The sequence below is a fragment of the Clarias gariepinus genome, chromosome 4 (genome assembly GCF_024256425.1).
Source record: "Clarias gariepinus isolate MV-2021 ecotype Netherlands chromosome 4, CGAR_prim_01v2, whole genome shotgun sequence".
In the NCBI taxonomy this organism is placed as follows: Eukaryota; Metazoa; Chordata; class Actinopteri; order Siluriformes; family Clariidae; genus Clarias; species Clarias gariepinus.
Genome location: NC_071103.1, coordinates 12524138 through 12538680, shown reverse-complemented (window position 1 = coordinate 12538680; position 14543 = coordinate 12524138). Strand labels below are relative to the sequence as shown.

Here is a 14543-nt window from a genome sequence, read left to right as displayed (position 1 = left end):
TCCAGGACATCCGTATTCTGAATTATATAGACAACTGATGTTGTCATCAAAATGTCGTCCTAGCTTACCTCCATTCTTTAGGATTGAGACTCAATGCCGGGAGAGGCGTTTTCTTGGTTGCTCAGAGGACAACGTACTTTGTTGTCATATAGAATTGCAATGCAGGCACAGCTGTCTCCTGCGTGTCAAATCCATTCTTAATACCCTAAAGGAAATCAGTCTAGGCCAGAAAGTGATTGTTCATTACTTTCAGAGTGTTTTAGTCACAATCATTTCAGTTGTGGCTAAGCGCCAGGGGATTTTATCCAAGAGCCAATCCCCAGAGGTAAATAAGGGATACATGCCAGGGGCTTCGTACCCTTTCTATGTGGTTCAGACCCCGGTTTCTGACTTTAAGTGCCACTATAGGTCCGTCTTGTTGTCACAAGACGCTAATGACAGACGCTTCCCTTACGGGCTTAGACTTTGCCCCTGGGCTAGTCAAAGCTGTTCTGCATCCTCACCCGAACTATCTTCCAAAAGTTCCATTCTTGACCATGCACCCAGTTGTTCTCGAAGCCTTCTGTCTTCCGCCTCTTACAGCTCCAGAGCAGGAAAGACTTCACTTATTGTGTCCAGTATGTGTTCTTCAGATTTACTTTCACCGCACCAGCCAGAGCACTTTTTTAAATGCCAAGGGGGCCGCAACCGGGGGGGGGGGGAGGGGGTGGGACTCTAGGAATTAGTACTAATTCGACCAGGGGGCAAAAAGTGTCCCCTTGCAGTAAGTGTGTGATGCGGCAGGTTGGTCCTCTCCGCACACATTTGTCAGATTTTAAATATAGATTTTAGTTTGGATGTCCATGCTACTCTGGGCTCATGGGTCCTCGAGTCAGCATCCCAAAGTTAGGTCTGAGACCTCCTTGGCTATTGTGCGCACACGCAACACAACCCTGGGGGTCCAGACACTTGCAGTGCAGCGGAGTTGGTATTTTCCATAGCATTTTCACGCAGCATCGAGTGTAGCTTTTGAAAGGGAACGTCTCAGGTTACTTTGCCTTAGCCCTATTCCCTGAAAAGGCAGGAATGTGATGCTGCGCTACAATGCTGCACTGCTGGCGTGACTGGACATCCTTTCAGACAAAAATTGACCTGAGGATGTTTTCGGTTCACTCCTATTTATAATCTGCAGGTGCACCTCATCAGATGACATCATCTGACCGAGGTTATATAAGCCAAAATTTGGCATGTTTGATACACACATGCTTCACAACTGGGAAAACAAAGAGATGTTTCCATAGCGTTTTCACCCCAAATCCCGCTTTTACGTTCATCATTATAACTGATCAGCTGACTATTACTAAATACTCAAGTCCACAACGTTAGATTCTCAACAGTAGGGCTGTGATTAATCTAATAATAAAGATAAACACTCATTATAACTAATCAGCTGACTATTAGTTAGACTAATAGACTTATTAGGGTATCCCTTTTTCTCCTTAATAATTGCTTCCAAATTATTTTGAAATTCTTCTGAACTGTCCATTTTCTTCTGCTCATGACTAAAAGGAGCTACAAAACTAATTGGTTTTTAACAGAAGGCTCAATCCCAAATTGCTCTCTAACCCCTGATCAAGGACACTATTTGCTATGTGGAACAGATTATCATCCATAGCTTTCCATTTTATGCTATTTAGGATTCACCCCTGGAACCTGAAGTGAGCTAATATTCAAAAGTGGGATGAGTTGAAATATAGGGTAAATCTCAGAACTTTCTCAGGACTTTTTTACCAACTCCATGGTTTATTATACACGCCAGAATTTAAAACTACTTTCACCCCTGTTAACTATACAACTTATCAGTTGCTATTACTAGGCTGTGCCCTCAGCGGGACGACACTGGGACAACTACGCATCACACCTGCACCGAAAAAAATAAATCTGAGATGTTGTAAATGTAACATAATTAAATCTGTGTAATCAACAATAAATAATCAAGTTTGTACATTTACATAAATATATCTAAGTTAGAACTTAATAATATTTGAGAGATATGGTTATTTTGTTTATGTAGAAAATGTTTCAGATCTTTGGGTTCATCTCATAATGATAATCTCATAAAAAATGGGAGCAAAAACAAAAGTGTTGCGTTTATATTTTTGTTTAGTATAGAACAAATTAAGTAGATTTTACTAGCAAAAAATATTTTTTACAGAAAGAAATGTAAGTAGTAAATACAAAGAATAGTCTTGTTTGAACTACATAATAATCTGATGCAAAAAGTTACCTTAATTTTTTTAAGTAGATCAGGCTGGATATTTTTATCAGTGTGTGATGATATTTAGTACAATGGCATTTCTTCTTATGTGATATTGCTCATACAAAATTCTGAAGGTCAAGTTTTAGTCCCTTTATCTCCTTTTGATTTCATAAATTCATATATAATATTAATACTTATTTATTACAATAAAAAGATAAACTTACTTCATGTTTTGCATTATTTGTTGTTTTATATAAAAAATAAAGACAAAAATACTAGCATGTTATAAAATATGGTATATGACCTTCATTTTTTGCAAACAAAAAAAATGTCCCAAAATTAGCACTAAATTGTCTCATCCTACAATACTATACAAATGAAAATACAGCTATTGTCAAAATAGCTGGCAACAGAAGAAAGTACACCCTTACAGCTGTGATAACAGTTGTGCTATCTTTAACCATGCAGTCACAGTCATATTTATCATGTTCATGTATTTTTCAGTGGCCCAGTCGGTTTCCAGACCTGAACCCTGTTGTGCATCTGTGGGGCATCCTCTAGTGGAAGGTGGCAAAGCACCATGTGTCTAACATCCAGCAGCAGAAGATGCCAGCAACAATATGTGCAGCACGTGGTGAATTCCATGCTCAGGAGGATTAAGGCCATGCTACATACCAATGGTGCTGAACACAAAATATTGACACTTTGGAAAAAGTTTTAACATGTTCACTGACATGGGTGTACTCATTTCTATTACCAGTTTATATAATAAAGACTGCATGTTGAATTATTGTTTAAGGACAGTAGATCTGTACTGTTATACAAGCAGAAGACGAGACAGCAAGTGAAAAGACATTAGTGGGGGAACCCTATCAGAGTGACATTTATGTTTTGCCTTTTAAACCTTATGGTCATGTGACAAGTCATTGGGTCTTACCTCTTTGAGGTCATACCGGGATAGAGGAATTAAACTGCACTATGTTGACAAATCACACTCTATATTGAGTCTATTCAATACGCTATCTCAGCCAAAAATTAATGTAACTCTGAATGACAATATTAAAGACAGACTCAAACCAGGGAATCAGGAATCTTTTCACTATCTGTGATAAATACAGTATTATTACAGTATTATTGAGTATTTGCTCTCTTCATGTTTTTTTTTTATTTGCATATTTTTTACACATAAATGATTCAGATCATCAAATACTTCCTGGTTCACCTCCAAGCAGACATCCATACAAATTCCACTCTTTGATCTCTAGGATTTTACCAGGCACCAGGCATTTGGCCAAACATATAAAAAACCTGTCTTTTCATATCGTTCAGATGATGTGTGCATATTTGACTGTCTCTGTCCTGGTGTTAGTAAACTTATTACAGCACAGCAGCCAGACCAAGGGATTTCTTAAATAATCTACAAAACTAACTAACTTTACAACATAATGGATGGATGGATGGATGGATGGATAGATAGACAGACCTGGTTTTGGTAATAGACAAATACCTCTGCACAACAGTTTCTAAACAGGTGCTAAATTGCAAACTTCTGAAGCAAGTTTTATATCTTATATCAAGTATAGTATCTTCAAGAAGTAGTCAAGCAGGCATGGATTGACATGTGACACCAGAGTACTGCAAATCCAGTAGGTTTTAAAAAATAAAGGTCTACTGTATATACCAAATATTGCAACTTCACTGCATAAATTAACAAATCATTTTTATTTTCATTCATTCATATTGTTATTTAAAAAATTTTAAAACATTGAATTTCATTTAAATTTGAGTTTCTGTCATGAATGTTTAGTTCACATTAGGTGTGCTAATGGAAAAACCCTCTGCTGAGTAATTATTTAACCAATGATGACAGAGAAAAACAGAAAGCAGGATACCGAGGATAGAAATACACATATACTCTACTACATATTAAGCATGTAAATTGTGGGGAAATATCTATACTATTTATTTATTGTTATTTACATTCATTCAGTTGTCTACAGAGGATATTAGACCATATAGTATTGGTAAATGTTTGAAAGGATTAAATAAATAGAACAAAATCTAGAAAGATACCTCAATGTAAAACTTTTTCATTATTTATATTATTATTAATAAATATTAAATATATTACATACTGTACCCTCCAGTTTTTACTTAAATAATTTAATTACAGATTTTGCACACATATGGCTTATAAAAGTAGATTATAAATGTTTGCACTTAATAAATATTTTAAACTATTGTTTCTTGTAACAAGTGCTTTAAGATATTAAAAAAATTATGATGCATAAAATTATCTTATGGACTTATTTATAAATAGATTTACTACGATATATATATATATATATATATATATAATATATATATATATAATATATATTAAATATTAATTGATATTTCTCATCATATACTGGGTAAACGCTGTATAGAGTATGCGACAGACTAAAGACCAAAATCTAAAATCAGTAGTATGGAAGTATAACAGTGCCAAAATTCCTTAAAGCAGGTTGAAAAAAAAAAACAAGTATTAAAATTCAGGTTGAAAAAATTCAGCTATTAAATTTCAGGTTGACAAAATGCGAGTCGTCAAATTTAATGAAATTTAATAGCTGAAATTTTTCAACCTGAATTTGTGAGGCTGAAAAATAATAAAAGATTGTATTTTCAACAATTGAATATATTTTTGAACAGCAATTTAGTAAGGTGAATATTTTTGCATTGCATTTTAAATGCTTGAAGTACATTTTCAGTTGAAATATACAGCCACAATAAATTGCAGTGTCTAAAATCTCAAGCAGTATAAATGCTGTAAGATTATTATTATTTTTTTTTTTTTCAGATCAAATTTCAAAACAGAAAAATTCCAACTACTTTTTTTTTGGTTTTTGTGTGCTTTTTTTTTTCCAGTTCATGTGACTCAGTATGCTGTTTTGCTTTGAGGAATTTTGGAACTGTTATACTTCCATACAATAGTTTCCAAATAGAGTTAAATGATAAAAAATACATTTAGAATTTATTAACATCGCAACATTTTATTACATAAATGTTTTAAATCTGTATCATATGGGTACAGAGAAGTACAAGGGAAGACATTTAATTCTGTTCCATAAGATGCAAATGCTTTAACATATCTTGTTTACTCTTTCATTATTAATACAGAAATACAGTATTTAGGAAAAGCAAAATTAATGAAATAGCATTGTACTTGTTATTTGTACTATATTTTATATTATTTTATTTTAGCTTAACCTGTGTACTTTATTCACAGTTAAACCAACAATTCACTTCCACTTCCACATCCAAGAACAGGTTTCCTCTGGAAAACTTTAATGCCTGTAACACATCCATATAGTTATTTCAGCTAAAATGTTCAAACCTAAATTATTACAAAACTCAAAATAAGTGTAAAAATTGGGAAAGGATTTGTTTTTAAAGACCATCTTCTGAGGACAGTGAAGGAGACAAAGAAGACCACAAAGACCACTGTTTCAGGACATTATAGACTAGCTGAGTTTTGTGGTCTGTTGTGTTTTAAGTAGTTTGGAACTTCTTTATGAAAGCAGCTTGCTAGAAAAATAAGTTCACTAAATATCTCCCAGTCACATTGACTGTGTTTTTTCCTCAAATTAGTCCAAGTGAATGAATGATACACTTTTGAAGAAAAGCATTTTAAATGTCTGATGTTATACCACAGCCATAAGACAAATCTTAGCTGTGCTGATATTCAGAATAAAAAACACACAATATAATCATGCAGTATGACTAATATGCAAATACTGTATGACTAGTTGTGGTGATTGGAGTTGACCCTACATCAGAAATGTTATTTCTTTATTTCTCTAATCAAATATTTTAAAGAAACTTATTCTAGTTATAATTCATTTAACATAAAGTGGCTTACCTAATTATCCTTAAAGAGGTGTGCAAGTCAGTTTTCATATATTGGTTCCTAGATAATCAGTAATAGATAAAAAAATTAAATAGGCATTATTTGAATGTCAAATGTTAGTAAAGCAATAGCTATCTTTATCAACATTGGGGCTGGATTAAATTAACAATGGATTACAAATGAAATAAATACACTGCTTACATCATCAGGTTGAGGGGTGTGACCCATCTGAGTATTAGTTCTACTCATAGTCACCCCAGTCATATTAACGTAGTGTGGATCCTATAAAATAACAGAGTAAATTGGCTAGTAATAAGTACATTCAGGCAACATTCAGCAATTAAAAAAATTTAGACAATTATTATAACTGATTATCTGACTATTGGAGTAAACAGGGATATTAGGGCTTCTGTATGCTGTAGAGGTAAATAAAAAAATTCTAAATTAAATTATAAATTATAAACATGGATTTCTCGGAATAATTAGGTAAACTGTCTGGTTCTTCCTATTTTCACATGTGCTCATTCAAGCTTTACTGGTGAGAGAAAGACGTGTAGTGATAATGGATAGTAACACCACTGGGACGTTTAACTACATATATTTCACTCTCCGCATCACAGGTGATCTACAGTACAAAGAAAGTATGAAAGTATGTCAATGTTGGCTGCCATTATAAGGAGAGAACAACTGTCTGCGGAAAACCGCATTTAACCCAATCACAGAAGAATCTGGTGACATTATGTAATAATACAAAAAAAACTTTGTCTCCTTAATAATTGCTTACTAGTCATTATGAATTGCATCAGAATTATCAGTGTTCTTTTAGTTACAGCTACAAACCTAACTAGCTCCTAACATACAGCCTAATTTTAAATTGCTCTTGACCCCTGATCAATGGCACTACTTGGTGTGTGTGTGAGAAAATTGATTGTACACTCTAGTGCACCAGATTTCCATTTAATGCTACTTTGGATGCAACCTCAGGACACAGACATTTACAAAGCTGATGCTCTAAAACAGAATAAGTGGAAAAAAAAAAAAAAAATATATATATATATATATATATATATATATATATATAGTAGCGTTTTTCACCGCTAAGAAGAATGTTGGAGAGACGAATGAGCTTACTTGCTGCCCAATGCAATGGCTGGGAGTACTTTATTTTGTACACGCAGTCACACAAAAGCATAAGCAGCACATTCACACGAAGCCTATACCTCCAATTCAGCCTAAGCTTGAACCGGAGCTCATTCCACACGTCACACACACACCACACACAAACAGGGCCAAAGCCACTAACCCAAACACATTTCCCCAACATGGTGAACACACCGACATCCCCGCAAGGCATGCTGGTTGTCAGCCACCGCCCCGCCCACACCACAATATATATACAGTATATATATATATATATATATATATATATATATATTTTACAGCTCCACCGGTCATGGTTAGTTAGTTCTGCCATCGCGGAAGGATGTGGGTGGAGCAAAATAACTGGTTAAATAAAAAAACAAGTTACGCAAACTACAGCCAGTATGCCTACAAATACCCCACAGCCATGTTATAGTCAGCAATACAGCATGACCTTGACTGTGATATTGCTTAAATATAATAATGCTGTTTTTTTTATTCTTCAGGGAACCTCTAAGGGACGTTTTAGTCACATTCTCTCGTTTTGATTTTCCTCAATTCATATAATTTTTTTGTTTTATAAAAACAATTATTATGGTCATTCATTATAATATACAATAGGACTTACTTGTTGCTGTGAATTGTGTGTTGCTTTATAAGAAAGAATAATAAAGACAAATAAACCACAAGCTTGCAATACAATATGGTGTATGTGATAAAATATCTGAGAAGTGTGATTAAATTGTCTCATCCTACTTAATTCTTATTATTCTCAAATATCAACAACTATGTCAGTATATTTTGCCATCAATATGGCAAACATCAGCTACATGATTTTTATTGTGATGATCACAAATACCTCCATTCTGCTTATTCCCTCCAGACTTTGTTTTTGGCCTGAATGACAGTAAAGTGTAGGTCAGATAACACAGACTTCAGTGTATTTTCTTCACAACATATGTGTTCATGTGACATAAGTCCTAAATAGATTAGAATATAACATTTTAAGAATGCATGGATTTAATTTTAAATTTGATCAATTTCCATAAACATCAGCAATGTGATTGTTAGTTTTCCTGTGTACCTGTGTGCAAATAATTTTCTAATTCTGAACAACTATACAAATATTTTGATTCAGACATATTGATTCTATGAGACTATTGTAGAAAATATAGGTTTAAAACTTTTTTATGTTTTTTTATAAAATACCAAGTACATGAGAAATTAATGTTTACTTACATCTCTTTTGCTTTCATAAAGTAGAAAATTAAACCAGCAGTTCCAGCGAGACCTAATAAAGCTCCAATCACAATCCCAGCTATAGCTCCTGCAGACAGGAAATCTCCATTTCCACCTGCAGGCCCTTTAGGCCCCATTAGAAAATAAACACACAAAAACCAACAGATCATTCTTTCACAGCTAAAACAGAGGCTTGAGATTTTGAGATTCCCTTCAATTTTATTTTTTATAATGCTTTTATCAATGGTCATTGTCTCAAAGCAGCTTTACAGCATCAAAAGAATGAAATGAGAATGGAATGCGTAAGAAAATATGTATAAATCAAAAATTATCAGATTGTCCCTGATGAGCAATAAAAAACTCCCTAAAATGGCAACAGGAAAAAACTTTGAAACCAGAACTTTGAAACCAGACTCAACAGGTAACCCATCCTCATTTGGGTGATATTGAACAACAAAAATTGTTCTGCAGCCATACTAAACGTTAGGCAGCTGGAAGTACAGTAGAACAGGAGAGGTGTTTAAGTTACTACTGTATGGAGTCCAGTTTGGTATTGGAGGCTCAGCTACAAAACAGTAGGAAATCCCAGTCCTGAACTACTGAGCAGTCATAAGTCTAAATCTAAATCTAAATTTACTTTAGCATGCCACCAAAAAAGAGTGGCTAGTGAAAATGCTGAGTAATAACTTTGAAAAACTACAAAACTATTGAGCATAGTGTCTAATGAGCAAAAAAAAAAAGGTAGAAAAAAAAAGTAAGTGTAAGGGTTAACCCCTAGAGGGCGCCAAAGCGCCCAAAGACTGGTTTTTGTTTATGTTTGTAGTTTTGAGTTAAACTTCTGTTCCCAGGTTACACCTCGGTCAGGTGACGTGGGAATTCACCTGAACCGAGGAAGATAATTAAGTTCATTATAAATAGCCTGACTGAGTATCGGTCAGGCGTCTAGCTTTTGTTGTGTATATTATAGTTGCTGTGAATGTGTTTATGTTGGTTCAAGTAATTTAGTAAAGTTTACAAGTGCTCAGAGAAAGAGCTTTTGTTGGTTTTGTTTTGTGCTTTATTTTAAATAAAGTCAAGTCTTTTGAACCACCACCTTGCCTCCTGCGAATATGCCACACCAACACAGACGCCAGCGGAGAATTCATGACAGAAAGCTAGACCGTAAAGGTGGCATAGCGGAGGTTTCTCCCCCAGATGTTTTTTGGGGGGGAGCAATCACCATCACGTCCGAGCTGGCGGAATGGATTAAGGACAGCGAGGAGCAAGGAGAGAGAGAACTGTTGCAGAGCTTGGAGGGCTGTAGGCTCGCCGAACCGGCGGACTGGCTGGAAGACAGCGAGGAGCATCAAGAGATAGAGGCGCGGCAGAGCTGGGAAGGCTGCAGGCTCGCCATCCGGCGGACGCCATTTAAGGGTGATGCAGCTGGGGGTAACGTGTTCCTCTGCACCGCGAAAGAGGTACGGCCCGGGGAGGTCCGGTACGGCGGTGGCGAGAGGGAACAAGACCCCCAGGAGGAGCGACACAAGAGGGAGGAAAGAACCAGGAATCTGTACAGGTTCTGGGCAGAGGTGAACGAGGAGCGCATTGAAAGCCTGAGGGAACAGGTGGAACAGCTCCAAGACCTGCTCGGCCAGCTTCATGAAAGCCAGGCAGCAGGCTCTGAGCCTCTTCCCCCACTTCCGCTAGACACGGAGGAAACAGCGCTTCGGGCACCTCTGCTAGACAGCGAGAACGTCGCACTTCCTTTTCCTCCGCCTCTCCTAGCCGTCGAGGACGTCGCGCTTCTTCCGCCGCCGCCAGGCTTCGAGGACACCGTGCCAGCACTGCTGCTCGAGAGCGAGGACATTGCGCTTCCTTTTTTTTCGCTGCTGCATCTAAGCTACGAAAACGTCGCTTCCGCTCTGCAGTGGCCGTGCAGCATGGAGAGCATTGTCCCTCCTCCGCCCCCCGGCTTTGAGGACATCGCTTCAGCTCTGCTGTCGTTAAGCTCCGAGAGCATCGCTCCAGCTCCACCGCCTTTAAGCTCAGCAAACGGCGCTGCAGCGCCTCAGCCGCCGATCCGCCGCCGCCCAGGTTAGCGCACGTCGCTCCCCTAGAGGGCGCCAAAGCGCCCAAAGACTGGTTTTTGTTTATGTTTGTAGTTTTGAGTTAAACTTCTGTTCCCAGGTTACACCTCGGTCAGGTGACATAGGGATTCACCTGAACCGAGGAAGATAATTAAGTTTATTATAAATAGCCTGACTGAGTATCGGTCAGGCGTCTAGCTTTTGTTGTGTATATTATAGTTGCTGTGAATGTGTTTATGTTAGTTCAAGTAATTTAGTAAAGTTTACAAGTGCTCAGAGAAAGAGCTTTTGTTGGTTTTGTTTTGTGCTTTATTTTAAATAAAGTCAAGTCTTTTGAACCACCACCTTGCCTCCTGCGAATATGCCACACCAACACAGACGCCAGCGGAGAAATCATGACAGTAAGTTAAAGTCATTCCCTAGTTATAATTGTCTCCACATGCATTGGAGTCACACACATACACAAGCACTTGATTATATATATATATATATATATATATAAAGTATAGTAAAAGTACCTTAGCAAAAATAAAAAGTATATATATAGCAGCGTTATTCCTGTAGCGGACAGTCTGGGTGCGGAGGCGGAGATAACCAGCCCCCGACTCCGGCATTAGAGTCCTCACAGCGGGGCGAGTGGGTGACGACTCGGCGGCATACTCGTTCAGCCAAAGCTAACGCTAAGGCTAGCCCACCGGAGCACACCTCTTCTGCACTTCACTCTATAATGGAGACTCTATAATGAGGCACATGAAATTAGCCAGGCCTTTAGGGGGGCCAGCGGCAGTGGTTAGGTGTATCCCGGGAGCCAGAGCACCGGACATAGCAGGTAATCTTAGGGCTCTAGGACAGCACAGGTTCTCCAAGATAGTGGTACATGCTGGAGCTAATGATATACGCCTTCGTCAGTCAGAGGTTAGTAAAAATAACTTTATAGAGGTGTTTAAATTAGCGAAGGCGATGTCCGATGGAGTAATATGCTCTGGTCCCATCCCAATGAGACGTGGTGACATAACTTACAGCAGGTTATGGTCGCTGAACCGCTGGATGTCCAGGTGGTGCTCCGAAAAAAATGTGGGCTTCATTGATAATTGGAAGACCTTTGAGGGCAAAACTGGCCTGTTAGTGCGGGACGGTGTCCATCCCACTCGGGAAGGTGCTGCTCTCATTTCTTGCAGTATAGCGCATAGTCTCAGAAGAGGCCTAGTTAATCGTTGACAATCCAGAGCCCAGGCCAGGGAGCAGACAGACAGGCTTAACCAACCGTCTGCTAGCTGCATAGAGTCGTCACTCAGGGTTCATTGTATTGAGACTGTGTCTGTTCCCCGAGCTAAAAACAAATTTAGAAAGACTCAAAGTCTGTTTTAGTAATTTAATTAACATAAATACCACAAACTCAGATCATACTGAATGCGCAGCCGGCACCTCTGATCTGAAGCTAGGACTGTTAAATATTAGATCTCTCGCATCTAAAGCAGTTATAGTTAATGAAATTATCACGGATCAGGAGTTTGATATACTCTGTTTAACAGAAACCTGGATTAAACAGGACGAGTATGTAGCTCTAAATGAAGCTAGTCCTCCTGGGTACAGCTACATACACCAGCCTCGGTTAACTGGTAGAGGAGGAGGCGTCGCAGTTATTCACAACGATAATCTGACTATTGTACAAAAACACGGACACAAATTTAATTAATTTGAAATTCTTTATAGTAACATAAGTGTATTTAACTATATTAAGTCAGCTCAGTCGATTCCGCTAATTGTCATTTACAGACCTCCAGGGCCGTACTCTGAATTTCTTAGTGAATTTGCAGATTTCCTCTCAAACCTAGTCGTTTCTGTAGACAACGTGTTAATTGCTGGAGATTTTAACATTCATTTTGAAAATCCAGAAGACCCTCTGAGAACAGCATTTATGTCCATACTGGACTCGGTAGGAGTAAATCAGTGTGTTGTAGGACCAACTCATAAAGCAGGTCACACTTTAGATTTAATAATATTATTCGAATTAAGTATAAGAAATTTACTCACAATTCCACTATCTGAAGTTATCTCAGATCACTATCTTGTCTCAATTTAAGTGTGTCACAGTAATAATGTACGCACAGCGCGCGCTACCGTATGAAGCGTACATTCACATCAACTACCAAACAGAGTTTTATCAGTAATCTCTCAGAGTTCCCAACTTCGATTAGATCACCGCCTGACCCCACAGAACTCGATCAGGCGACTGAATTTTTAGAGTCGACATTTCGCTATACCTTAGATAATGTAGCTCCAGTTAAAAGAAAAATTATTAGGGATAAGAATCTTGCTCCCGGGTATAACGATCACACACACACTTTAAAACAGACCGCTCGGAAATTAGAACGTAAATGGCGGCAAACTGAATTGTTAGTATTTCAAATAGCATGGAAGGAGAGCATCCTGAATTATAGAAAAGCTCTTAGTGTAGCTAGACCAACATATCTCTCCACTCTTATAGAAAATAACAAAAATAATCCTAGATTTGTATTTAATGCTGTAGCCAAATTAACCAGAAATAAGACCACTGCAGAAATCTCCACAACAACATCATGCAATAGTGAGGACTTCATGAACTTTTTAAATAATAAAATTGTAAATATTAGGCATAAAATTGAGGTTTTGAAACCGAACAATGTAATTGATGCAGATGTTAATCTAGCCATGTCAGATTAGAACCTAGAATACTTTACTCCCCTTGAAGAGAATGAACAAATTTTACGTATCTCTTCTGCAAATTCATCAACCTGTACATTAGATCCTGTACCGACACATTTTCTTAAACAGATAGTACCAGCAATAACAGAACCCCTGTTGAGAATAATTAATTCTTCACTCAGCATTGGTTATGTTCCTAAATTGGTTATCTTTTAAATTAGCATTTATCAAACCAATAATTAAGAAACCTGACCTCGACCCCTGTCAGCTGTCCAGTTACAGGCCAATATCAAACCTCCCCTTTATCTCTAAGATTCTGGAAAAGATAGTAGCGGAGCAGCTATGCTCATATCTACATAGAAATGGCATACATGAACTGTATCAGTCAGGATTTAGGCCTCATCACAGCACAGAGACAGCACTCGTTAAAGTAGTAAATGACCTCCTATTGGCCTCTGATCAGGGTTGTGTAACTATGTTTGTATTACTCGACCTCAGTGCAGCTTTTGACACCACTGATCACGCTATTCTTCTTCACAGATTAGAAAATGTAGTAGGAATTAAGGGTACAGCCCTCTCCTGGCTCAGATCCTATCTGACCCATCGTTATCATCGTTAAATGGTGATTATTCTGCATGTTCTCTAGTGGAGTTTGGCGTTCCGCAGGGTTCAGTTTTAGGTCCACTGCTTTTTTCCCTTTACATGCTTCCTCTGGGCAACATAATCCGTAAGCATGGTATTAGTTTTCATTGTTATGCTGACGATACACAGTTATATGTCTCAGCAAAACCTGATGAGAAAAAACAGCTTACTAAAATTGAGCAATGTGTGCAGGACATAAGAAATTGGATGCTAATTAACTTCCTTCTGCTAAATCCGGATAAGACAGAAGTTCTAGTCATAGGACCGCATACAGCTAGGAGTAAAATTTTAGATCACACCGTAACTTTAGATGGCCTTTCTGTTCCATCAAATGCAGCAGTAAAAGACCTTGGTGTGATTATTGATTCCAGCCTTTCATTTGAAGCTCATGTAGATAATATTACCAGGATAGCATTCTTTCACCTCAGAAATATTGCCAGGATAAGAAATTTATTGTCGCTAAACGATGCAGAAAAACTAGTTCATGCTTTTATCACCTCTAGGTTGGACTATTGTAATGCATTACTGTCTGGTTGTTCAGCTAGATGCATAAATAAGCTTCAGCTAATCCAGAATGCAGCAGCGAGAGTCCTCACTAGAACCAGAAGATATGAGCACATCACCCCTATCTTATCTTCACTGC

At 37.7% G+C, this 14543-nt stretch overlaps 1 long non-coding RNA gene across 1 annotated transcript; it reads right to left on the bottom strand.

The window, feature by feature from the left end:
- Positions 1 to 5513: 5513 nt before the first annotated feature.
- On the bottom strand, positions 5514 to 6394 carry LOC128520009 (uncharacterized). Its single transcript, XR_008357899.1, has 3 exons — positions 6330 to 6394; positions 6141 to 6188; positions 5514 to 5572 (listed from the first exon to the last, which is right to left on the bottom strand). It is a non-coding gene; the product is annotated as an uncharacterized LOC128520009 (long non-coding RNA).
- Between the last annotated feature and the right edge of the window lie 8149 nt (positions 6395 to 14543).